This window comes from Canis lupus, chromosome 1 (assembly GCF_003254725.2).
Source record: "Canis lupus dingo isolate Sandy chromosome 1, ASM325472v2, whole genome shotgun sequence".
Lineage (NCBI taxonomy): Eukaryota > Metazoa > Chordata > Mammalia > Carnivora > Canidae > Canis > Canis lupus.
Window position 1 is genome coordinate 29,740,699 of NC_064243.1, and position 16,332 is coordinate 29,757,030.

The following is a 16,332-nucleotide window of genomic DNA, read 5'->3' on the forward strand; positions in this document are numbered from 1 at the left end:
AGCCCTAAATATCCTGTTAATGAACTGCATTCAAGCCATAAAAAGACGTTCCATCATGATGGGATTATAAAGATCCTGCCCTTAATTATGAGTTGTAAAAGCCACTTTCAGGTAGAAATAAAGAGGGTAACAGTTGTTCAATTAGAGGTGAACATTCATCTAGGAGGGAGAAAAGCCTTTCTGTGGTAAGACCCAGAAATCTTGTTTTTCTGCTAATGCGATTTCATACATTTTTGTTGCACGGTGGGCTGAGCAGCATTCCTGGTCTGTTGCCTCGGATGGGAATTGTTCAGCATCATGTCACACATAGCTGTGCCCCGAGTCCTCATGCTGAGCGGTGAACTGATCCCATGGTTGTAGTGACAGTTGCAGGAGAAAGCAGGCGCATGCTGATTCATTCCCAGCCTGCTCTTCCCATCTCTGCCTCCAGCCTAGCATCCTTTTCAGGTTTATTCATGAGCTCATCACTAGGGTAGAAAAAAAACTTTATTTGCATTATAACATTACATTTAAAAGCTATAAATTACTCAGAGCTATAAATACTGCCCCCTGGTAACCACCACCTCTCATAAAATCGGTGTTTGTGCACATGCATGCGTGAATATGTTCTTTGGATTTTCTCTCTACAACTTACATCTTACAACTCTACTAGATCTTTAACATTCTGAAACCTAGCAGTTAAAAGAGTGATAATTTTGCTTTGCTTTCTTTAAATGGAGAGTAAAGAATTCGGACTTCTTTGAAACAAGCTGTGATTCTGTGTGAAGCGTGGCAACAAGGCTCACTTCAGTTGGAAACCGTCATCATTCCATAAAAAAATGTTGCAATATAATGTATCTGGAAAGTTAAAAACCAGAAGGCCATTTCTGTTCTGTGGTGTCCAACAGAGACATAGGCAACTGAACTGATAATTTTTCACCAGCTTTTCCTCCCTGGGATATTTGTCAAGAAGTGCTTAATACCCAGCCCAGACTTTAAATCATCAAAATAATAATTCCTGCTGATCAAATATTTTCAGGAAGTGAAGAGTGGATACTTTGAGAAGAGCCAAAACTTTTTCTCAGGTTGCATACAAGGATAATCATGACCGTGTATCTCCCTCTCACTGTAAAAGAGAAAATCCTTTAGTCTTTTACTTAGACATGTCTACAAACTTGAACTTGCAGAAAAGCCTTGTGTCCTCTGCATCCAGTGGCTCAGGCACTGGAGCTGCTGCTGTGTACAAGTGAGGGGTTGGCTATTAGATCATTAGGTCTTTGGAGCAGGCTGAGTTAGGGGTGCAGCGGGGGTGACCCAGGGTAGGGTTGGCCCAAACCTCTTTCTCCAAAGTAAAGCACACAGTGTGTACATTATTAATTATAGAGTAAATATGAACTACAACTTCAGGAAGATTATAGGCCAATCTTCTCTTTTAAAAATAACATAATCACATCCTTTCTCTGGTGTTGTCTGTACGTTCTAGGAAATCTCAAGTCTGACTGGAACCCTTCTTGCTTGGTCCCAAGAAAAGATCCATCAGATCAGTCATCTTGTGTCCCTCCAAAAATCCAAAAGTTTGTGATATAGTGCTTCTCAGTTTATATTTGGAGGAGGGACAAGTGCAGGTATGAATCTCAGGCTATAAGCAGGTAGGGAGGAGCCTTATTTATAACTGAAATGGACTTCATTGTAAATGCCTCATTCTTTTGTGTAGTAGAAAGTAAATTCAGTCAATTTAGGATGTTCCCTCCTTCCTTTAGTATCGTGCCACATCCTGATTTTCTTCAGGGCACAAAGACAAGATCCCCTACTCCCTCAGCATTCTAGAAGCAGGAAGCCCTCGCTTGCCTTTCTGCGGCCCCACTCATTCCCTGCGGGGCCTGGGGGAAATGCAGCAGTTTCAGGGTTGCTCTCTGGACTCACCGCACAGGTCTTTTTTTTTTTTTTTTTTCCTGTTCTTGCACCTTTCTGGTCACAGGAATCTTAGGGCCTGATGCTTGACCCCCAGGGTTCACAAGGGAAGGCACAGTCCTGATTTTAGAGTTTCCGAACCTATCCGAGGGTAGAGCACTAAGGGCTCACCATCATGCTCGCTGTGTTGCTCCCTTTCCTCAAATCAGGGATCCGCTTAGAGTCTCTTGAGGACCTGAGTATGCATGGCTTAAAAGCCAAACATAGGGGGTGTCATCCCTTCTAGAAAGCCATAAGAAATGTGGCCATCTTTAAGCTAAGTAAAGGGAGAAGAACTGGGAATGAAACAAAATCCAAAGAAACAATGATTATTCTGCCACTTTTTGATAGACTAAAACAAATTTCCTCTGGAAGGTTGCTTATCAAAAACATCATTTGATTGCTATTAGTGACTTCCCGTCTGTGTTCTGAAGGAAGCGGGGGAGGTGAGGTGTTAAGGCGGGTGGTGGTGGGGAGGGGATCACACTTATCAAGAAGAGGAATGAAATGTAAGAAATGTAGAGAGGACACAGTTAGAGACCCTGCTGAGAACAGCCATTTGCCTCAGGTAAAGTGCGCTGGAGGCGAGGTCCACATTGGGCCACTGTCTATCTGGCCTTCTGTGTTGCCCTGAGGAGTTCCCCCAAACTGTCCTGAAGGTGATGAGACAACTGGTGGGTTCAGGCAAGAAAGGGTCTTAATGAGATTTGTGGTTGGAAATTCCAGTTTGGTCATCATGCAGGATAGGAAGTTGGGGGCAAAATGGAAGAAGTTAGGAATCTTCCTTGGTGAATTAGCTAATCTAAGACTGGAATGAAGGTATGAATGAATCTAACCACTGGAATGAAGGTAAGAAGGCAATTTGAGAAATGAGGTGAAGGAGGAAGAGACTGAGTGAAGGAGAGGCAGAGTTAGGGGTACCCTTCCTGGAACTTTCCCAGTCAAGGGGAACTTGAGATAACAGACCTGGTCCCTGAGCAAAGAGCTAGAGCTCCTAGGGATGCAGAACCTAACACCCAGGAATGAAATCCTGTGCCAGGAAATGTTAGTGGGGTTTTTTTCCCTTGCTTCCCTCCTTCCTTTGACATACTGCTTTTCCTTCATTGTGAGTGGTGTCCGTTGTCTCAGGGGATGAATGATACAGCTGAAATAAGGCTTTTTAAACTCTGAAGGCTCTTGAGTCTCAAAAGTTTAAGCCCAGAATATCCCAGGACATCAAGTTTATTTAAAACATTAGATTTAGATCAATGAATGGCAACCAAAATAGTCTTTTGGCACAGATTTAGTTAAGAATATTTGGTCTAGGGGAGAAAAAGTGTAGGAAGGGGACTACTGGATGTTGGGTGTGTCTAGAAGGACATCACACATGCTGTGTTCTCTGACTCTCAGATATGACAATTTCCACCCCGTCCTGTCCCAAGCTAAGTCCTCAAGGTGGGATGGATACATGACTGTACCCCTGGAGAGACAGGAGCGGCCTTGGAGCACAACACACTATGGCTTGCTTTCAGGATAGAGCCCAGAGAGGGGATAAGCCACGTAGATTTTCCCTCTATTTAACATGTGTGGAGTGGGAGAAGTAGAGATGGCTGCATGTGTAGACGGGTAGGATAGCATCAAGGATAGCATTTTTCCACATCCTGTCTGGCATAGGGAGAGATCACATACTCCCAATGCTCCCCAGAGTACACACTGTCTTCTGCACGTCTTTATTTTCCCATGGGAAGTTGGGAGAGGGGAGGCAGGGGCAGTTATTTCAGGCGAGGCTGAAATAACTGAGGCTACCTGCAATTGACACTGATTGAAATTGTTTAGTTATAAAGGCTGAAGTAAATTACATTTCTTGAACGCTTGGCTTTGTTCCACGGGGAGGAGTATCAGGCATAAGAGTTCATTAGAAATGACAAGAAACAAAATAACTGGAGACAGTGGGATAGAGCAACCAGATGAATAGGAAGGAAGATGATGGAGGCCAGGGAGACTCCCTAAGATGTTGTGGCAGGACAATTCCAGCAGGTATTGAGCAATGAGGCTTCTTCTTCTGGTTTGGGTGCCCAGGGAGGATGATGACGGCCCTCACTAACGCAGAAAAGTACAAGAGGCAGAGCAGATGGCAGATGTATAAGGGCGAGGGTGAGACCACTTTGAACATGTTGAATTGGGAGAATTCAAGTGGGGCTGGCTTGTAGTATATGTGGTCAACGTAGGTGTGTAGTAGGGTTACAGTGTTGAGTCTCTGAGATGGAAGCCATGATGAACACAAGATGATCTGGGGCAAGTGCAGACACTATCAGGAGGGCCAAGATCAGGACCTGGAGGCCACCAGAGCGTTTGTTGAAAGAAGATGAGCCTGCAAAAGAGATTGAAAAATAGAGTCACAGTTGACTGTAACAGGGAGGAGAGAGCCATAGCTGAAGAAGGATTTCTTAACATGTGGGAAGATACTCACACAATCTTGCAGATTGAGGGGACAAGAGCATATGCTGGATCGGTGGGTATGAAGGAGAGACAGCGAAGGAGGTCCCCAAGGGGCTCGGGCTCACAGCGTCAGGAGAAGGTTACTGGGCACAGGGGTGTCTCCTTTCCTGCGGTGGGAAGGGAGGGATGGTAGAAATGGAGACATGCAGAAAAGCTCCAGGGGGAGATGCTGAGACATTCTGGCTGGATGTGCTCTTATTTTTTCTGTGAAGTACTTGTAAGTGGGACAGGAAGCTGAAAGTCCCTTGAGCTTCTCAAGGGAAGTGTCAGAAGCCACAACCGGATCTCTGAGCACCTCAATTTTGAGATTTCCTGAAGCTACAGATGCAGTCTAGGTGTGGGCACTGAGAAGCCAGATCCCAAATTTAATCAGGGTCGAAGCTTTGTTGGGCATGTAGGTGTCTAGTGAAAAGAATGGTGCTAAGGGAGGAAAACAAGTTTCTGGCAAGGTCATGATTTTCTAGCTCAGCTAAAAATTGCATTAGTTTTTTTTTTTTTTTTTTTTACTGTTTCCAAAGGGTATGCAGGACCTGTGGATGTCTTACCATACAATCCTGACTCAAAGAAACCAGCAGTGATAATGGAATCCATTTTTCCTGTATTGGGGAGAAACATCCTTGCTCTTTTGAATGCATAAATGGAAAGCCTAAAACAAGGACTATATGTAAACATTTTTATTAGGGAAGAGAAAACGTTAATTCAACCTTAATACTGGTCTGATACAATTGTGTTCTAACTTCTTATCATCTTTCAATAGGGAATCAACTGTAAGTAGTTTTGTGAAGAATTGAGGTAGAACGACATGAAGGCACAAAAGCATCTGCTGACCATCACAAGTGATGGAAGGAAAGAGACTCCTTGTACCACCAATGCCAGTGGAAGGCAGGAATGTCAGCCAGGAGGAAAGTAGCTCTGGTTTATAGCAGATAATCCCCCCTCCCCCCAAATACAGCTAAACATGACTTAGAATGAATGAAGAAAGAGATTATGCTTTTAATTTTTAAAATTAGCCACAGGTCTCAATTGCATCATACTCCGCTTTTCCATTTGCATTGATGCTCTATAATCTAAACCAGTGGAAACCTTACTATGAGCTTTCCATGGAGGGTCAGACTATGCTCGGGTACTTCTCTTTTATTTATTTGTCTATCTATCGATATCTCTCTATCTATCTATCTATCTATCTCATCTATTTATCTATCATCTATCTATCCTTTTATTTAGTTGGGATTCAGGCCACAATTTCAAAAACAACTATATAAAAAAGTAAGAAAAAGAAGAGACATAATTAATTAAAAAAAGCAAATATATACATGGTGCTTAATATCAGAAATTTGGCATTTGCTGCTGTTGGAAACGTAATAGAACTCTGTGTTTTTTAGAAGTCACATACACATATTTCTTATTGCCTAATAAGAAGTATTTACAATCTTCTGCAGAGAAACATAGCCCTAATCCTAATTTCAGAAAGGAGTGCATTAGTTTATGTCCTTATAAATGGGTATTAAGTAAGATAACATATTTTTCCTGAGATTGAAACTTTGTTTAAATCCACAGTCTCAGGGATGCCTGGGTGGCTCAGTGGTTGAGCCAGCTCAGGTCGTGATCCTGGAATCCTGGAATCCTGGGATGGAGTACCTGCATCGGGCTCCCAGCAGGGACCTGCTTCTCCCTCTGCCTCCCTCTCTGTGTTTCTCATGAATAAGTAAATAAAATCTTTAAAAAAAATCTTCAGTATCAAGCCATTAAATGCATTTCTCAGAATGCTGAAGTAAATGATATTTGTATATTGTCTACTGGTTTCCAAAAAGCTGGTTTTAGAAATAAGGATGGAGAGTGAAACTCTAGAATCTCGGAGGACCTAGAGTAATAATTAGTAGTAGTTAACATGCACATTGCTCTACATATTTGCCATCCATATACTGTGTTTTGCATATTTTATCTCATGTAATAATCATATCACCTTATAGTGAAAGTATCAGCTTCATTTTCTGTTGAGGAAAACAAGATTCAAAGAAGTCAGAAAACTGTCACAAGCTGTAGCTTTTAAAAAACAGCCAGAATTTCACCCAAGACAGGCTGGTCCCAGGGCTTGAGCTTTAACCCACTGGAGGTACTGTCCTTTACACTGTACTTCTCAATTTTCACATGCTGCCTGATGCACTGGGTCATAATCATTTCACAATTTAATTTTCTCACAAGTAGCTTAAGCGTTCATTATTATGTATAGTAAATTAAAGAATTTATCTCAAATATTTTATTATGAAAGGAGACTTGTAGTTTCATGTATTCAGGACTATCTCTCCTTCTTGCTGAGGTGAACTGGCTACAAAAGTGCTTGGAAAGGCCAATATTTTGAAAGTTACAAAGAGTAGACCTTAAAAGTTCTCATAACAAGAAAAACATTTTGTAACTATGTATGATGATGGATGTTAACTGCACTTATTGTGTGATCATTTTGCAGTATATACAAATATCAAATCATTATGTTGTATACCTAAAACTAATATAATGTTGTATGTCAATTATACCTCAAAAATAAACAAAGAACAGCTACTTTTTTTTTTTTTTTTTTTTTTTTTTTTTAGTGAGAGAGAGCAGGAGTTGGTGGGGAGGGGCAGAGAGGGAGAGAGAATCTTAAGCAGGCTCCACACCCATCACAAAGTCCAGTGCAGGGCTCAGTCTCATGACCCTGAGATCATGATCTGAGTAGAAATCAAGAGTTGGATGCTTACCCAGTGGAGCTATGTAGGTGCCCCAAGAGCACTTAATTCTTAAGGGCCGATCTAATAGAAGATTATAATGTGTGTCTTCATCATTGAAAATGATTCCTATGTTACCCTTTGACAGATTTGGAATGCATTTATCAATTTAACTGGTGGTCTAAGTAAATTTTTAACAGAGGAAGAATTAGGATGGTATTATGCATCAATTTTGCTTTATTTGAAATTAAAATCTCATTTTGTTATGAGGCTGTTTCTGTGCACTTTAATTTATATAATGCTTAATAACTTTGGAAGAAATGTTGATTAAAAGTGTTCATAGTAAGAATACATATTTGATCCTGGTAGCCTATAAGATCAAAAGCTAAAGAAACATCAAATAAATGGTTATTTTTAAAGCCAGGAACAAGAGAAAGATAGCCAATATCTTCACTTTTATTCTGGGCAATGTTATAAGACAAGAAAACGTAATAAGGAATGTAAGAAGTAGGAAGGAAAAGACAACTATTCCTATATTTAGAGAATATGATTGTCTAAGTAATATATCCAAGATAATCTACATTAAAATTTAAAAAGTAATACATATATTCTTGTATTTTAGATCAATTTGCAAAATAAATTGCATTCCTATATGACAGTAAAAGACAATAAAGAAATGTGATAGAAGAAATAGCCAATTCAAAACAGCAATTAATACTAGAAGGAGTCTAGCATAAATCTAATAAAATATATGAAAGATTTTTATGGAGCAAAATAAAACACTGTTGAAATCTCTAAAGGTATCTCTACAGAGTATGAGAGATGTGCCATGTATGTGGGTGGACAGTCACAATAACTTAACTGAAACTTCATTTGTGAAGATTTATTCTCAAATTCAATGTGATTTTAGTCAACATTTCCATAAGACTTCTCATGAATTTTGATAAGTTGATCAAAAAATATATGAAAGAGTAAAGACCAGGTATAGCCAAAACTATTTTAAAGATAAAAGTAAAGTGTCAGAAATTTCCTTACCAAATATTAAGATTTGTTATAAAGCTATAATAATAAAGACACTTGATACTGACACAGGGAAAAATTATTAGGGAAAGATATAGAGAGAAACCAAGATACAAATGGAAATTTGGTACATGATAGAAGTGCTATTACAAATTAATGGGAAATAGGTAGAATTTTCAATCACTGGAACTAAGAAAATTGGAACTATTCTCATTGGAAATAAACATAGTTGGATACCTACTTCTTTCATACACAATAATAAATTCATATGGATTAAAGACTGAATACGAGAAGCAAAAATTTTAAACATTTAGACATCTTTATAGTCTCTAGATAAGAAAAAAAGCAATAACATTGGCAACAAATTAACATTTGTCCTTTGACTGAGGTTTTCTATTTCTAAATTTACATACTGAAGAGATTTTTACCCAACTGCTCTGGAGGCATACATAAAAATATTTGTTGCTTCATCATTTGTATTAATAATAGTGGTGACTTGAAGAGAATCTTAGTCCATTGGGATGCTATAATAAAATACCATAGACCGGGTGGCTTACAAACAGCAGACATTTAATTCTCACAGTAGTGGAGGCTGGCAAGTCCAAGATCAAGGTGCCAGCAAATTTAGTGTCTCATGATAGACCACTTTCTGGTTGTCTTTTTGATGTGTCCTCACATAGCAGAAGAAGGAATGAGAAAGCACTCTAGGGTCTCTTTTAAAAGGGCACCAATTCCATTCATGAAGGCTCCACTTTCATGACCTGATTATCTCCTAAAGGCCTCACCTCCAAATACTATCACATTGGAGAATAAGTTTCAGCATATGAATTTAGGGGAATACAAACATTCAGGCCATAACAGAATCTAAATATTCACCAAGAGGAACATAGATTTAAAAACTTGTGTTCTTATCATCCAACAGAGTGATATAACAGAGTGAATTAGAGAAACATATATCAATAGGGATGATTTCCCCAAATATAATGCTGTGGGCGGGGCTGGGGGGAACAAACAGTAGACTAACAGAGTATGAGGTCATAAAAGTTAAAAACATATACAACAATACTATACGTTGTTTAAAAATGCATATATATGTAGTGAAAATATGCTTAAGAATGATATAAGACTAAATAACTGCCATCAGAAGGAAGAAAAAGTAATGGAACTGGGAAAGGAGTAACAAAGATTCCAATTGTGTCTGTAATATTGTAGTTCTTTTTAAAAAATCTCAACTAAGTATGATAAAATGGTGAGATGAGAAAGTTGGCTAACATGTCTTGTTTATACTTTAATTATTCTCAGTACTTTTCAATATGCTAGAAATATTTTTAAATAAATCTTTTTTTTAAAAAAAATGATTTTATTTATCTATTCATGAGAGACAAAGAGAGAGAGAGAGGCAGAGACATAGGCAAAGGGAGAAGCAGGCTCCATGCAGGGAACCCAATATGGGACTTGATTCTGGGACTCCAGGATCATGCCCCGGGCCAAAGGCAGATGCTCAACTACTGAGCCACCTAGGGATCCCCTAGAAATATCTTATAATAAAAATGATCAATTAGTAATTTTTCTTTCCAAAAAATGGGAATAATAAATGATTTTGGCTATTCTTATGGTTGTTATAAAAATGAATTTGGATAAATAAAATTATAACCCATTCTAATGGGTCTCTGCTGGAATGCTATTGTGGTTTCAATTTACCTTTTCCTAATGATTAGTAGTATTTAAGTATATTTCCATGTATTTATTAATTTTGAGTATATCTTCTGTGGTAAAATACTTATTTTTAAAAAATGAATTTGAGGACACCTGGGTGGCTCAGTTGGTTAAGTGTTGGACTTTTGCTTTGGGATCAGGTCATGATCTCAGGGTCATAAGATCCAGCCCCTCATTGAGCCCCACACTGGGCTCCACACTCAGTACATAGTCTACTTGGGATTCTCTCTTTCCCTTCTCCTCTGCCCCTCCCCCTGCTTGTGCACTCTCTGTATCTCTCTCAAATAAATAAATACATAAATAAAATATTTAAAAAAAATGAACTTGGACAACAATTGTGAATATACTACAAAGGGTCCTACAGTTGCTGCTATTACATGAATTGCCAATAAAATCATGATTCAAAAATAAAATTCAATTATTACCATGATGAGTCCCATATTTTTACCTCATTAAAAGCAATACGTGTAGCAATAATTACTGAAATTAGAAAATGTAACAATGATCACTAATGTAACATGTTTGTTGGAGACTGCTATGGCTATGGGTAATATTTTAATAGGATCCAGGGCTTCCCATCAGGCTACAAAGTACACTGTGAATGATTGTTTCATATGTTAGAAAAGCATCCACTTTATTCTATTATAGCTCAAATCATATTCTTATATTAATTTCTGCTTCCTTAGATTACCTAATCCCTCTCTTTCATTCCTATGTATAAATAAAGCTTATTGGGAAAGTGTCTTCTTATATCCTTATAGTTAGATGATTACATCTAACTATGGAATTATGGAAATGAAATGCTGAGTTCTGAGAATAAGCCTGAGATCTTCTTGCAAGTTCTTACATGTTACTTGCTAATTAAGAGTCAGTGAAAGTTAGAATTAAGTCTATAGGCAGGAGTGGATATACAAAGAAAATACAGTAAATCTTATTAACTATTGTATTTCCAGGTGAAGTTTTTGAGATGATACAATTTTATTTTTTTATATGAAAGATATGCTGTTTTTCATATAACCCAAGAAGTGGACAAAAGATTAATGAAGATATGGTTTCTACTATGGAGGAATTTAAAAATTAAGCAAAAAGGTACTGCAAGCTAGACATCCACATATAAAGATGACCCCTACCTCTCAACATATATAAAACTTAAAGTGGATCAAAGACTTAAGTATGAGAGCTAAATGTGTAAAACTCTTAGAAGAAAACATGGGTTTAAATAATCTTGCATTAGGCAATGATTTCTAAAGCCCAGGAAACCAAAGGAAAAAATTCATAATTGGATTTCATCTAAATTAAAAACATTTGTACTTCAGAAGACTCCATTAATAAAGTGAAAAGACAATTTGTAGAATGGGAGAACATATTTGCAAGTCATATACCTGATAGTGGAGCTTGATTCAGAATATATAAGTAACTATTATAACTTAATAAAAAGATGACTAATTCAGAAAATGGGCAAAGTATTTGAATAGACATTTCTCCAAAGGAGATATACAAATGGCCAGTAAGCATATGAAAACTTGCTGTACATCATTAGTCATTAGAGAAGTGCAAATCAAAATCATAATGAAAAAAATCATAATGAGATATCACCTCACACCGATTAGGAAGGCTATGATGATATTTTAAAAAAGGAACAATAACAAATATTGGCAAGATATGAAGAAATTGGGAGTATAAAATGGTACACTTTGGAAGACAGTCTGGCAACTCCTTAAAAAGCTAAACCATATGACCCAGCAATTCTACTTCTAGGTATGTACTCAAGAGCATTGAATATATATGTCTACATAAAAACTTGTATGTGGATGTTCACAAGCAGCATTATTCATAATATTGCAAAAGTAGAAAGAACTCAACTGTCCATCAGTGGATGGACAAACAAAATGTGGTATCTCAATACAATGGAATAATTCTCTGCCATAAAAAGGAATTAAATATTGATACATAACACAACATGGATAAACCTTGAAAACATTATGCTGAGTGAGAGAAGCCAGACACAAGGCCACATAATGTATGATTCCATTATATGGAATGTCCAGAATAGGCAAATTCATAGAGAAAGAAAGTAAACTAGTCAGTGGCTGCCTGGAACTAGGAAGAGGGGAGGATAGGGAGTGATGGCTAATGGTATGAGGTGATCAAATGTTTTGGAATTAGATAGCAGTGATTGTTGTACAACCTTGTGCTCGCTTCGGCAGCACATATACTAAGATTGTTGTACAACCATGTGAATATATTAAAACCCATGATCTTTATAATTTAAAAGGGAGAGGGTAGGAAAGAGGTGAGAGACAGAAAGAGCTACATGGGAGAAGTGGTCAGGGAACTACTTTTGAAAGACCCGAGATAGCTAATACTCAATTGAAAAATTGTGCTTCTCTGATGTTAAAATCTCTATTTCTCCAAACTGTCAGGCAAGTCTGGTTCCCACCCCCTTACTCCCCCACACCCATGTGCACAACAGGAAAACTCTCTCCGAAAGATTAATGAGGACACGATTTTATTTACTCTAACAGGACTCCGAACAGAGTCCGGTGTATAACAGGCACTTGATAAAAGTGTGCTGAATGAATAGGTAAATACTTGTATGAACAGGCTTGATTTAATCCCACGATGATTTTGATCCCTATACATGTGTGAATGTGCAGAGATTAGATTTATTTGCATTTCACGTTCTCAGTACACCTAGCAGCCCTATCCTCAAAATTATGCTTTTAGAATACTATGATAATTTGTGAGAAGTGTCAGTACCCACACAATTTGTGGAGACTCTTGGTAATGAAACATAGGACCATGAAAAATGAAATAAACATTCAGTTTTTAGCTAATAAAGAATGATTAGGAAAAAAACTTAAAAGAAGTATAGGATTCTTGAAATAATAGTGTAGGAGAATCTCCCTTATAATATTAAAACGATGTAACACTATTTTTTGTGCAGATGAAGAAATAATTGAAGAGAAATCCTATCAGAGTAGGTTAGTGTTAGAAGTGGACATCCTCTAGAAATTTTTAAGAGATAGACCTCACAAATATGTACATGAAATTTAAATTACAATAATCATGCTTTATATATTTAAAATATTTTAAGATTATACTTTGTGCTATTTTAGGACTGCCTCAATAATTTTTCTCTCATGAGCTTTTGATCCTGCCGACTGTGTTTTACTTTCTACAGTCCATTTTTATAATATAACCCTTGAGATAGACAAGACATCACTAAAGATATTATCTCCTTTCTGGGGAGGTTAAAAAAGAGTTGATATTAATTAGAAATAATTAGAAAAAAGAAATCTGCATCTCTAAATGGAGTTCTGAGAAAATTTCTGAAAGAATCTGGGTTACATCTACTTATCCCCTGATGACAGCTAATCCTGGTGAGGGTGATGGCAGGGTTAGTCTGGTTTATTCTCATATGCCCAGAGACTAAATGAAGTGACCAAAAAGAAAAAAGAGTGTACAACTGTAGCCATCCCAACAAATGAAAATGACTAACTGAATAAAGGGAAGAAAACAATATTGCCATTCATTCAGAAAATATTGAGGACCTACTGTGTGCCAAGCATTGCCCAGAAATGAACTGAATAAATAAAATCATGCCCTGATGGGGTTTTCATGTTGTAGGCTCCCTTTTGCTACCCAATTATTACTAGAACTCCAAGAGAAGAATGGGGATAAATGAGGGGGACATCCAGTGGGTCTGAATCTGCCATTGTGGGCCAATGGCCAGAGGGCCCTGGGATCTAGAGGGAAGGAGAAGGAATGGAAATCCTAGGAAAGTCTGCAGACAGATCTAAATTGGCTAGCTACCTGGGCAGAGTCATCTCCCTTACTAAGCACAAGTGACTATTAATGAGGCCCAAGGGATGAAATTACAGTACCTCTCCCCACCCATTTCCTACAAAACATAAGAAGGAAGTGATTGCTCTCTCCCGAGAGCCTTCACAGGGGCAGAATTTCAAGGTTGTTGCAGTGAGAGGTACTTTAAAGGAGGTATCAGAAGATTTGGGTTCTAGTGTAGATTGTATAGCTAACTAACCATTTACTGGTGTGTGAAATGAGAAGTTTAACTTATATAATCACTAAGGTCTCTCAGTCTGAACTGTTTATGTTAGCTCACTAAAAGCATAAAAAAGGATCTCTGATTTGTGTGCACACGTTCTTTGATCCAAAACTCAAATCTTTTCATAATGGTTACTAATAGAATAAATGAATAGGGCATGGGAAATCCTTTTTATAATAGAATGCCTAATATTCCTACATATAAGAATGTAAGTTGAAATACTCCAAATTAAGTTTTGTTATTACTTAAAGTTTATAACATGAAAAGTCAAAATAAGGTTTTTTTTTTTAAAGATTTTATTTATTTATTCATAGAGACACAGAGAGAGAGAGAGAGAGGCAGAGACACAGACAGAGGGAGAAGCAGGCTCCACGCAGGGAGCCTGACGTGGGACTCAATCCTGGGTCTCTAGGATCACACCCTTGGCTGCAGGAGGCGCTAAACTGCTGCACCACCGGGGCTGCCCTCAAAATAAGTTTTTAATCTAAAACCAATCCCGAGGTCCTGGGATCGAGTTCCACATCAGGCTCTCCACAGACAGCCTGCTTCTCCCTTTGCCTATGTCTTTGTGTTTCTCATGAATAAATAAAAAAATTTTTTTAAAAGAAATCAATAGTTTATAAAAGTTTTGTAAATACACAAGGTTTCTTAAGAACCAATGATAACGGGATCCCTGGGTGGCGCAGCGGTTTGGCGCCTGCCTTTGGCCCAGGGCGCGATCCTAGAGACCCGGGATCGAATCCCACGTCAGGCTCCCAGTGCATGGAGCCTGCTTCTCCCTCTGCCTGTGTCTCTGCCTCTCTCTCTCTCTGTGACTATCATAAAAAAAAAAATTAAAAAAAAAAGAACCAATGATAACATTCTAAAAAAAATATTTTGTACAATATAGTTGTGATGCTAGTGGATGAAATATCCCTTGGAATTCTCTCCCCATCATAAACCCTCACTTTCTTCAAAGTCTACCTCAAGTCCTAATTCCTCTGCGACATCTCCAATTACTCAAGTCAACACCAAGTTTTTCTTTATGGGTGAGATTCTATTACATTTAGTATTACTATTCTATAACATAGCACTTAAGACTATTTTAGATGATTTCTGTTTCATAGGATCAATTATTTCTTCACAAGATGCTTATAAACTCTTTAAAGGTAATAACCTTGTCTTTGGCGTGGTTGTTACGTCTGCTTTGGGAAGTCCATTAGTAAGGCTGATAGAGCAAATACCTGAAGGGAAAAGAACATAGAATGTCATAAATGTAGAAGTTAGAAATCGCCTAAATTCCACCCTCTGACCACACAAACCACATCCCTTACTAGTGTGGCTATGTCAATCTTTTACTGGACTATAAGCAACTTTGAAGATAAAAGTTATTTTCTACTCATCTCAACCGTCTCTCCTCTTCACTTTGCACCAACCACTCTGTCCATATCATCCCACTAAAAAGCCTACCAAAGTGTTTCACAACAACTAGAGAATTTATCCCAAAGAGCCATTTACTATGAAATGAGTTCCAGGGTACCTGGATGGTTCAGTCGGTTAGGTGTCTGTCTTTGGCTCAGGTCATGATCCTAGGGTCCACTCAGCCTGCTTCTTCCTCTCCTCCCTGCTTGTTCTCTCTCTCACTATCTCTGTCTCTCTCTCTCAAAGAAATAAATAAAATCTTAAAAAAAAAAAAAAGAAGAAGAAAGAATGAAATGAGTCCCAGTGATAGGTAGATCCAACACCTGGAGCACATTCTGGCTTGACTGCCTTTCCTAAGTGTAGAAGACCATGCGTGATGCTTGGTGAGAAAATCAATTTCCAATCATTGCCCTTCCTCCCCACATCCAACTGAAAAATATGAACCAACACAAACAAATAAAATATGTCTCTCTCAAGACAGGGCACTGGAACTCTTGCAAATGGAGCCCAACTTGTCTATTCTGTAAACTGAATAGTTTCAGATAGGATCAGACACTTTCAGCAAAGTTCTGTCTGGGTCTGCCAGATTGAATGGTCCTACTCTGTGATCAGAAGAGCTTGTAGGAATCTACCCCTGCTTGGGCCAGCAGTAATAGGTCTACAACTAACTGGGGACGTTACTTAATTTTATTTATTTACTGGACAGAATTAATCAGTTCTGTTACATTTTTATATTTTTTATGTTTTGTCAATGTCAATTCCATCTGTAATATGTCCTTTTCAAGACTCATTCTGTGTGTTTTATCTTATCTTCTTTCTGCAATCTGTGGGTTTTAAGCTCTATTAGCTGAGCTTCTTAGAATTGAGGAAGTTGAGAAGTTGCATGAGCCGCAACAGTTGGCATAATGTGTCAGAGGACAGAGAAATGCAATCCAACAAACACTTACTGGGCACTTATTTTATGCAAGGTGCTGTGTTAGCTGTTTGAACAGAAGGTTGAGCAAGGTACAGGTCCTG

General features: G+C 38.1%; 1 long non-coding RNA gene across 1 annotated transcript; it reads right to left on the minus strand.

The window, feature by feature from the left end:
* Positions 1-1,962: 1,962 nt before the first annotated feature.
* On the minus strand, positions 1,963-15,160 carry LOC112644181 (uncharacterized). The gene is made up of 3 exons (XR_003126208.3): positions 15,071-15,160; positions 4,379-4,514; positions 1,963-4,279 (listed from the first exon to the last, which is right to left on the minus strand). It is a non-coding gene; the product is annotated as an uncharacterized LOC112644181 (long non-coding RNA).
* Between the last annotated feature and the right edge of the window lie 1,172 nt (positions 15,161-16,332).